Genomic DNA, 10,931 nt, shown 5'->3' on the forward strand with positions numbered 1-10,931 from the left:
CTGCCACAATGACTGGCTATGTTGTTTTTGTTGTTGTTGTTATTGTTGCAGTTGTCATTGTTGTTTAGCAGGCCCTGGCCGGATTCGAACCCGCCTACCTCGGTGTATGTGGTTGGCACCATAACTGCAGAGCTATGGGCAACGAGCCAAGATTTCTTTTTTGGCGCCTGTGGTTCAGTGGGTGGAGTGCCGGCCCCATATGCTGAGGGTGGCTGGTTTGGGCCGGCCCCGGCCAAACTGCAACAAAGGAATGCTGGGCTTTGTGGCAGGTGCCTGTAGTCCCAGATACTCGGGAGGCTGAGGCAGAAGAATCGCCTAAGCCCAGGAGCTGGAGGTTGCTGTGAGCTGTGATGTCACTGCGCTCTACAGAGGGTGACAAAGTGAGACTCTGTCTCTAGAAAATATATTTAAAAAAATGTAAAAACAGATAAAGGGCTATTGAGGTTTTATTTCTTTGTACTCATAGCTGTGTTTTGATAGTTTGAGGCCTTCAAGGAATTGGTCTCTTTCCACTAAGTTGAATTTTGTACATAGAATCATTCATATTATTCCTTTAATATTCTTTTACTGTTTGTTGAATATACTGATACTCCCTATTTCATGCCTCATATTGGTAATTCATTTTTTCTCTATTTTTTTTTCATTTTGTTAATCTGGTTAGAAATTTATTAATTTTGTTAATTGTTACCAAAAACCTGTATCATTTTATTGAAATTTTCTGTTTTTTCTGTTTTCAGTTTTAAGGATTTCTGCTTTTATTATTTTCTTTGTCCTACTTATTTTATCTTTCTCTTGTTTATTGGCTTATTATTTGAAGATTATTATTCTTTTCTTTTTTTGAGATAAAGTCTTGCCGTGTTGCCTAAACTGGAGTGCAGTGGTATTACCATACTCATTACAACCTTCCTGGGCTCAAGCAATCTTCCATCTTCACCTTCCCAAAGTGCTAGAATTGTTGGCATGAGCTGCTATGCCTGGCCTTTTATTTTCTAGTATAATCAATCCTTTAATGTCATGAATTTTCCTCTAAGAATTGCTTTAGCTACATTCTATAAATAGGTTGTATTTTCATTTTCATGCAGTTTAAAATAATATTAATTTCTCTTGAGACCTCTTTTTTATGATGACCTACATGTTATTACATGAGAAATGTGTTGCTCATTTTCCAAGTATTTTGGGATTTTTTTTTCTCTTATAAGTTCTTTATTTGGGCTTTTTTAAAACTATAGGTATTTTTAAATCCACATTTTACAAATGGAGAAACAGAAAATTGTAAATAAAATGGTAAGCAAATCAGCTTATTTTGGGATTAAAAACATTTTTTTTTGAGACAAAGTTTTGCTTTGTTTTCTGGGCCAGAGTACAGTGGCATCATCATAACTCACTACAACCTCAAACTCCTGGGCTCAAGTAATTCTTCTGCCTCAGTTCCTTAAGTAGCTAGGACTATAGGCATGCATCACTATGTCTGGCTAATTTTTATATTTTTTGTAAAAACTGGGTCTCATTATGTTGTTCAGGCTGGTCTTTCAACTCTTGGCCTCAAGCAGTCCTCCTACCTTGGCTCTTAAGAGTGCTAGGATTACAGGTGTGAGCCCCTATTCTCAGCCAGTATTTTCAAGGTATCTTCTTGTTGATTTCTAGTTTAGTTCCATTATAATCAGGAACAAAATTTGTGTGATTGCAATTTTTTAAAATTTGTTAAAGTTGTGTTATGGTTGTGATTTCACAGTTTTTTAAAATTTGTTAAGGTTGTTTCATGTGCACAAGACAGACCACAAAAATTGTGATTTCAATTTTTTAAAATTTGTTAAGGTTGTTTCATGTGCACAATATAGACCACAGAATGTGGGGAAAAAAATGTGTATCTTGTTTTTGTTGGGTAAAATACTATAGAAATTTCAATAAAAGTCAATTGACTGGTACATTTTTAAGTTCTCCTTTATTGTTACCATTTTTTAAGCTACCTTTTCAATTGATTTTGAAGGAGGATTGTTGAAACCTTGAATTATAATTATGGATTTGCCCATTTCTCCTTTCCTTCTATCAGTTTTCATGTATTTTAAAATCTTTTATTATGTGCAAATTTATCTATGATTTATGTCTTCTGGTGAATTAACACTTTTATGATTATGTAATGTCATTCTTTATCCCTGGGAATTGTCCTTGCTTTGAAGTTTATTTTTCTTTTCATTAATAAAGCTATTCCTGCTTAATTCTTGTTAGTGTTGGCATAGTATATATTTTCAACCCTTTGCCTAGAATTGACGTCTTAGAAATATTAAGACTTGCAGTGCATGAACACAAGATGTTTTACCATTTATTTCTTTTTACATTTTGTCAAGAATGATTTGTAATTTTCGTGGTATAAATTTTGCACTTCCCTTGTTAAATTTATTCCTAAATATTTTGGGGGGTTTTGATGCTGTTACAAATGGAATCAGTTTTATAATTTCAGTTTTGGTTTTTCATTCCTTCTGTTTAGAAATATAATTGATTTTTATAAGTTGACCTTACATTTTGCAACTTAGCTGAACTCATTTATTAGCTCTAATAGTTTTAGTGATTCCTTGTGTTTTTTTTTTATATATAGTCATGTTATATACAATAGAGATAATTTTACTTCTTATTTTCCAAAGTAGATCCCTTTTATTTCTTGTCTTGCCTAATTGCCCTGGCTAGAATCTCCAGTACCGTGTTCAGTGAAAATGGTAAGAAGGGAACATCCTTATCTTGTTCTTGATCGTAAGAGGAAACAAAACGTGCATTCTTTCATCATTAAGCATGATGCTAGCTGTGTAGATGCCTTTTATTTGGTTGAGAAAATTTCCTAGTTTTTTGAGTTTTTTCTCATAAAGATGTGTCGAGTTTTGTCAAATGATTTTTCTTTGTCTATCAAGATGATCATTTGTTTTTAATCCTTTATTCCTTTTTTATGGCATATTATGTTAATTTGACTTTTAAACCAAAATTATACTCTTACATTCTTGGGCTCAATTCCACTTGGTCATGATGTATATAATCTTTTAATGTATTGCAGAATTTTGTTTGCAGCTATTTTGTTGAGGATTTCTGCATTTATATTTATAAGAGCCATTGGTCTTACAGTTTTCTTATGGTAACTTTATGATAATTTTAGTATCAGGGTAATATTGGCCTTCTAGAATGAAGTGAGAAGTTTCACCTCCCTTTCTATTTTTAGAAGTTTGTGACTAATAGGTTTTAATTCTTCTTTAAATCTGATAGAAATAACCAGTGAAGTCATCTAGGCCTAGATTTATCTTAGTGGAAATTTTTTTTGATTACTAATTTAATCTATTTACCTAAATAGATTTGTTAGATTCTATGTATTTCTCTTTGAGGAAGTTTTGGTAGTTTGCATCTTTCTAGGTACTTGCCCATTTCATCTAGATCATCTAATTTGTTGGCATATAGATGTTCATAGGAATTTCTTTTTTAAAAATTTTTGTTTATTTTTTGAGACAGAGTCTCACTCTGTTGTCCAGACTAGAGTGCCATGGCACTCAGTCTAGCTCACAGCTTGAACCAAACTCTTGGGGTTGAGCAATCTTCCCGCGTTAGCCTCCTGAGTAGCTGAGACTACAGGCAACCACCACCATACCTGGCTAATTTTTCTATTTTAGTAGAGATAGAGGTTTTAATCTTGCTCAGGCTGATCTTGAACTATGCGCTCAAGCAATCCTCCTGCCTCAGCCTCCCAGGGCTAGGTGCTTAATAGTTGTGTATCTTTATAGCATACATGTGATATTTTGATACAGGCATACAATGTGAATTAATCAAGTCAGGGCAATTGGGGTCTCCACCACTTCATGCATTTATCATTTATTTGTGTTAAGAACATTCCAATTCCACTCTTTTAAAGCATACCCTAACTTGTTGTTGATTGTAGTCACATTGTTGTGGTATCAAATATTGCTCATTTTATGTAACTAACTATATTTTTGCACCCGTTAACCATCTCCACTTTATCTCCCACCTTCTCACCACCTTTCTTAGGATTTGGTAACCATCATTCTACTCTATAATTCTATGAAATCAATTATTTTTAATATTTAGCTTCCACAAAGATTTGCTTTCTGTGCTTGGCTTATTTCACTTTTGTTCTCCAGTTCTATCCATGTTGTTGCAAATGGTAGGATTTCATTCTTTTTTGTGTGCCTATGTAACATTCCATTGTTTATATGTGCCATCATATTTTATGCATTTGTTTGTCGATTTGATTAAAATTTTGGCTATTGTGAATAATGCTGCAATAAACACGGGAGTGCAGGTATCTTTTTGATATACTGATTTTGCCTTCTTTGGATACGAACCCAGTAGAGGATTGCTGGGTCATATGGTAGTTCTAGTTTTAGTTTTTGAGGAACCTCCATGCTATTCTCCATAGTAGTTGCACTAATTTACTTTCCCATCAACAGTGTATGAGGGTTCCCTCTCTCCACATCCTCGCTGGTAGCTGTTACTGCCTGTCTTTTTCATAAAAGCCATTTTAACAAGGGTGAGATGATACCTTATTATAGTTTAGATATGTATTCTCTGCTGAGTAATGATGTGAGAATTTCTTCATATTAACTGTTGTCCATTTGTATGTCTTCTTTTGAGAAATGTTTATTCAGATCCTTTGCCCATTTCGTAATTAGATTATTTGATTTTTTCCTATTGAAATGTAGGGGCTCCATGTATATTCTAGTCATTGATCCCTTGTCAGATGTGTAGTTTGCTAATATTTTCTCCTATTCTGTAGATTGTCTCTTCATTTTACTAATTGTTTCTTTTGCTATGCAGAAGGTGTTTAGCTTGAGGTGGTCCCATTTGCCCAATTTTGCTTTAGTTATTTGTGCTGTGGGGGTATTACTCAAGAAATCCTTGCACAAACCAATGACCTGAAGTATTGCCCCAATGTTTTATTTTAGTTGTTTCATAGTTTCAGGTCTCAGATTTAAGACTTTTATCCATTTTTATTTGGAGAGAGATAATGATCTAGTTTCATTCTTCTCCATATGAATGTCTAGTTTTCTCAGCATCACTTATTGAAGAGACTGTCCTTTCCTCATTGTATGTTCTTGGCACCTTTATTGAAGATAAATTCACGATAGATGTGTGGATTTATCTTTGAGTTCTCCAGTTTTTTCCTTTGGTCTATGTGTCTCTTTTTTATGCCAGTACCATGCTATTTGATTACTACAACTCAGTAGTATAATTTGAAGTCAAGTAATGTAATCCCTTCAGTTTTGTTCTTTTTTCCCAGGATTGCTTTGACTATTCTGAGTCTCTTGTAGTTCCAATATGAATTTTAGAATTATTTTTTCGATTTCTGTGAAGAATGTCATTGGTATTTTGGTGGGGATTGCATTTAATCTCTAGATTGTTTCAGGTAGTGTGGACATTTTATTTTATTTATTAATTTTTTGTATTAAATTATAGCTGTGTACATTAATGCAATCATGGGGTACAATGTGCTGGTTTTATTCTACATTTAGTAAATTTCACATGTACCCTTGTAAGATGCACCATAGGTGTGGTCCCACCAATTATCCTCCCTCTGCCCATCCTCCCCTCTCCTCTCTCCTCTCTCTCTCCTTTCCCCTTATTCTTGGGCTATAGTTGGGTTATAGCTTTCATATGAAAGCTATAAATTGGTTTCATAGTAGGGCTGAGTACATTGGATACTTTTCCTTCCATTCTTGAGATACTTTGCTAAGAAGAACATGTTCCAGCTCTATCCATGTAATCATGAAAGAGGTAAAGTCTCCATCTTTCTTTAAGGCTGCATAGTATTCCATGGCATACATATACCACAATTTATTAATCCATTCATGGGTTGATGGGCACCTGGGCTTCTTCCATGACTTAGCAATTATGAATTGGGCTTGCAATAAACATTCTGGTACAAATATGTTTGTTATGATGTGATTTTTTGTCTTCTGGGTATATATACCTAGTAGAGGAATTGTAGGATCAAATGGCAGGTCTATTTTTAGATCTCTAAGTGTTCTCCAAACATCTTTACAAAAGGAACATATTAGTTTGCATTGTCACCAGCAGTGTAGGAGTGTTCCCTTTTCTCCACATCCACGCCAACATCTCTGGTCTTGGGATTTGGGGATATAGGCTAATCTTACTGGAGTTAGAGAATATCTCAAAGTAGTTTTGATTTGCATTTCTCTGGTGATTAAGGATGATGAGCATTTTTTCATATGTCTGTAGGCTGTGCGCCTATCTTCTTCAGAGAAGTTTCTCTTCAAGTCCCTTGCCCACCCTGAGATGGGATCACTTGTTCTTTTCTTGCTAATACGTTTGAGTTCTCTGTGGATTCTGGTTATTAAACCTTTGTCAGAGACATAACCTGCAAATATCTTCTCCCATTCTGAGGCTGTCTGCTTGCTTTACTTACTGTGTTCTTGGCTGTGTAGAAGCTTTTTAGTTTGATCAGGTCCCAGTAGTGTATTTTTGATGCTGCTTCAATTGCCCAGGGGCTCCTCCTCATAAAATATTCACCCAGGCCGATTTCTTCAAGTGTTTTCCCTGCACTTTCTTCTAGTATTTTTATAGTTTCATGTCTTAAGTTTAAATATTTAATCCAGTGAGAGTCTATCTTAGTTAATGGTGAAAGGTGTGGGTCCAGTTTCAGTCTTCTACAGGTCACCAGCCAGTTCACCCAGCACCATTTGTTTAAATAAGGGAATCTTTTCCCCACTGAATGTTTTTAATTGGTTTATCAAAGATCAAATGGGAAGTAGCTCGGTTCATCTCTTTTTTTTTTTTCTTGATTTTTTTTTTCATCTTAGAGTGCATTTATTGACCTAACTGCTGTCTTTTAGAATCTAGAGTTTTAGGAGGCCAAAATTGTAATTTTCTCAACTTTTGGGTAAACTGATATGATGGTTGGACTTATCCAAGAAAATCTGAGATCATTATATTTTCTTGAATATTCATTCAAATTTCAATTTAATACTTGGGTGGCACCTGTGGCTCAGTGAGTAGGGCACCAGCCCCATATACCGGGGGGTGGCAGGTTTAAGCAAAAACTGAAAAAAAAATAAAAAATCTCTATATTTCAATTTAATACTTAAATTTTTCATTTTCAAATAAAAATACTATGGTAACCAGGGATGCCAGGACTTGGCTATCTCCTCTACCTGGGGAAGTTATCCTTTGTAGTTAAGGACTCAGGGACTGGAAAGTGGGGTGTTGAAACCTAAGGAGGTAAAGGTCTTTCTTGAAATAAAAGCTGGTTATCAGTTACCACCAGACAATCATGGTGGCTAGAATTCTAGAAATGGTGAAGAGAAGTTCATTTTCTGGTCTTGTCTTCATGGAATATATCAGTTTGTTTAACAGCTGGTTCTAAATATGGTGGTTAAAGTTTCAAGGTCTTCATTCTTTAAATGTAATTCGTCCAGCAGGGTGGCTATAAACCGTGTAAACATCTCATTTTCCTGAGAATGCTTCGTAATGCCAAGAGTTGGGGTCAGTAATGACAGCAACACTACAGCAATTAAAGTCCACTCTGCAGGTTTGTGTATAATACTTCTATTTGTTAACCTGAAAGTTCGGACAAGATTTTTAAGTTTTGTGTAAATATCTCCCAAGGTAATATGAAGAGGACCCAAAAGTCCAGGTAATACTTTACTCAATTTTTCAAGTACGATGTGTTTTCTAATTTGGTTCTGGGAACTTGAATCTATCTGTGGAAAGGTGGGATCATGCTCTTCTAAGTCTTGTGATTTGGTAGTTTCTTCATTCAAAACATATCGTCCTCTATAAAACTCCTTGATCCTTAGATTTAATTTTTCAGTTTCTTTTTTCAAGTTCTCATAACTTGCAAAGGTTTAATGGCTGTATCTGAGCCACTAAAAGGTAAAGACTCATCCAAGCTGTTCTGAGGTTCCCTCCAGGAAGGGGAATGACTATCTGGGTCAGAGTTTATGTCATCCTCATCAAGTTCTTCTTTAACCATAGGGGTTGAAGAGGGTTTCAGACATACAGAAGCATAATTCTGGCCATACAAAAACCTCAAAGTTTCTTCTGTCTTCCACTCAAAGTCTCCTTCTAAACTTGAAGTAAGTTGGTCTTTGCAACTTCAGGACACACCTGCACTGAACTAGAGACTGACCCAAAAACTTGGTTTGATTTGGCAAATTTTTTCTTAAAATGCTCAGCACTTTTTTTACTTATGCCTACTAGAGTTATATCTGACCTACTGTATTTATAATCAGAATTTTCAGAAGATTTTGATCTCTCAAGCAAAGTACTACTTAAAGAAATCTGAGTATTTACTTTCTTCAAAGGAAGTTCATATGCGACATCTTTCTCCTATCTAATCTGCAATTGCTAACTGTTCAGTGACACCTACTACAGTCTGTTCTTTGTCTTTGAGTTTGGAATTAACTTTTTGACCAGCTTTCTTTTTCACTATGCTTTCTCTGTGTAGCTGTGGCCTAATACTTGTTGAATTTGGTCTGTTTCCTGGTAGAAGGGAGGAAACAAAGTCTTGCTCATTATCACTGCTACTATCACTATGAGTGCTAGTAGAACTAGATTCATACTGCTTTTCAAAATGGCTGGACTTGTCAATATCTGATGTTTTAATGACTTTACTGCATAACTGTACTTCTTCTCCAGCATGGCTGCTTTGTCCTTCTTTTAGCAGCTGAAAATCGGGATGCCTCTCTTCTTCTCGAACCCATACTGGAGTTTTGGAAATTTGTGCTTCAAAAAACTTAGATGCTTGGTAACAAAAATTACTGCAAAAAGCCTTTTTTTCAGTAATATCATAGACTTTATTGGTTTTTGTGGAAATTTTATATTTCTGTTTTGGTACAATTCCCAGTCTCTTCTGACATAAAGGATATCCACAGAGTTTGACAATAGAATGTTCATCCACGACATCGTTGTAGTGAGCAGGTGTGATGAACTTCTCACACTCCATTAGGAAGTCTTCTGTAATATTCTCTTCTAAAAGCTGTTCAACTATATGTAGAGCTTTTCTCTCAAACTCAATCTTCTTTCTCACAGCTGCTTCTAGTTCTGCTTTCCTTTTAGAAGCATCTTCTCGTTTCAAAGCACTTGTCTGTTTAGTACCTGCGGCGTTTCGGGAGGAGCGGGACGCCCGGGCCTTGCAGCCAGAGGAGCGCAACATGGCCCTGTCAGCCATCTGGGCCCGCGGTCAGGTCTCTCTTGATTTTTTTAAAAATTTATTTATTTTTATTGTTAAATCATAGCTGTGTACATTAGTGCAATAAAGGGGTACAATGTGCAGGTTTCGTATACAATCTGAAATATTCTCATCAAACTGTTCAATGTAGCCTTCATGGCATTTTCTTAGTTACTGTATGTAGGCATTTGTATTCTGCATTTCGGTTCATCTCTTGGTTCTCTATTCTGTTCCATACATCTACCTCTCTGTTTTTGTGCCAGTACCATGCTGTTTTGATCACTATTGGTTTATAGTATAGTCTGAGGTCTGGTAGCATGATTCCTCCTGCTTTGTTTTTATTTCTCAGTAATGTATTGGCTATTTGAGGTTTTTTCTGATTCCATATAAAATGAAGTATTATTTTTTCAAGATCTTTAAAGTATGACAGTGGAGCATTAATAGGGATTGCATTAAAGTTGTATATTGCTTTGGGTAGTATGGACATTTTAACAATGTTGATTCTTTCCAGCCATGAGCATGGTATGTTTTTCCATTTGTTAACATCTTCAGTTATTTCTTTTCTTAGAGTTTCATAGTTCTCTTTATAGAGATCTTTCATGTCCTTTGTTAGATTAACTCCCAAATATTTCATCTTCTTTGGCACTACTGTGAACAGAATAGAGTCCTTGACTGTTTTTTCAGCTTGACTATTGTTGGTACATATAAAGGCTACCAATTTATGAGTGTTGATTTTGTAACCTGAGACGCTGCTGTATTTCTTGATCACTTCTAAGAGTTTTGTCATAGAATCTCTGGTGTTTTCCAGATATACAGTCATATCATCTGTGAAGAGTGAAAGTTTGATCTTTTCTGACCCTATATGGATACCCTTGATCGCCTTTTCTTCCCTAATTGTGGTGGCTAAAACTTCCATTACAATGTTAAAGAGCAGTGGAGACAACGGGCAACCTTGACTGGTTCCTGATCTGAGTGGAAATGATTTCAATTTAACTCCATTCAATACAATATTGGCTGTGGGTTTGCTATAGATGGCAACTATCAGTTTAAGAGGGACTTTACCTAACAATTGCAATCAGTGTAACTGGCTTATTGTACCCTCAATGAATCCCCAACAATAAAAAAAAAAAAAAACAGCAATAAAAAAAAAAAAAAAATAAAAAAAAAAAAAAAAAAAAGAAATGTCCCTTCTATACCAATTTCCTTAAGGGTTCTGATCATGAAGGGATGCTGGATATTATCAAAAGCTTTTTCTGCATCAATTGAGAGAATCATATAGTTTTTATTTTTTAATTTGTTTATGTGCTGAATTATATTTATAGATTTACGTATATTGAACCAGCCTTGAGACCCTGGGATAAAACCCACTTGGTCATAGTGTATAATTTGTCTGATGTGTTGCTGGATTCTGTTTGTTAGGATCTTGTTGAATATTTTTGCATCAATGTTCATTAGTGATATTGGTCTATAATTTTCTTTTCTTGTTGGGTCTTTTCCTTGTTTTGGGATTAAGGTGATGTTTGCTTCATAGAATGTGTTGGGTAGTATTCCTTCATTTTCTATATTTTGGAAAAGGTTGATTAATATAGGTACTAGTTCCTCTTTAAAGGTTTGGTAGAATTCTGACGTGAAGCCATATGGTTCTGGACTTTTCTTTTTAGGAAGATTTTGTATAGTTGTTGCTATTTCAGAACTTGAGATAGGCCTGTTCAAAATTTCCAATTTATTCTGGCTAAGTCTTGAAAGGTGACAC

General features: G+C 35.2%; 1 pseudogene across 1 annotated transcript; it reads right to left on the bottom strand.

The window, feature by feature from the left end:
* Window positions 1–7,238: 7,238 nt before the first annotated feature.
* LOC128565718 (putative RNA polymerase II subunit B1 CTD phosphatase RPAP2) lies at window positions 7,239–9,178 on the bottom strand (annotated as a pseudogene). Its single transcript, XR_008374315.1, has one exon. The product of XR_008374315.1 is annotated as a putative RNA polymerase II subunit B1 CTD phosphatase RPAP2 (transcript).
* Between the last annotated feature and the right edge of the window lie 1,753 nt (window positions 9,179–10,931).

This window comes from Nycticebus coucang, chromosome 14 (genome assembly GCF_027406575.1).
Source record: "Nycticebus coucang isolate mNycCou1 chromosome 14, mNycCou1.pri, whole genome shotgun sequence".
Classification (NCBI taxonomy): domain Eukaryota; kingdom Metazoa; phylum Chordata; class Mammalia; order Primates; family Lorisidae; genus Nycticebus; species Nycticebus coucang.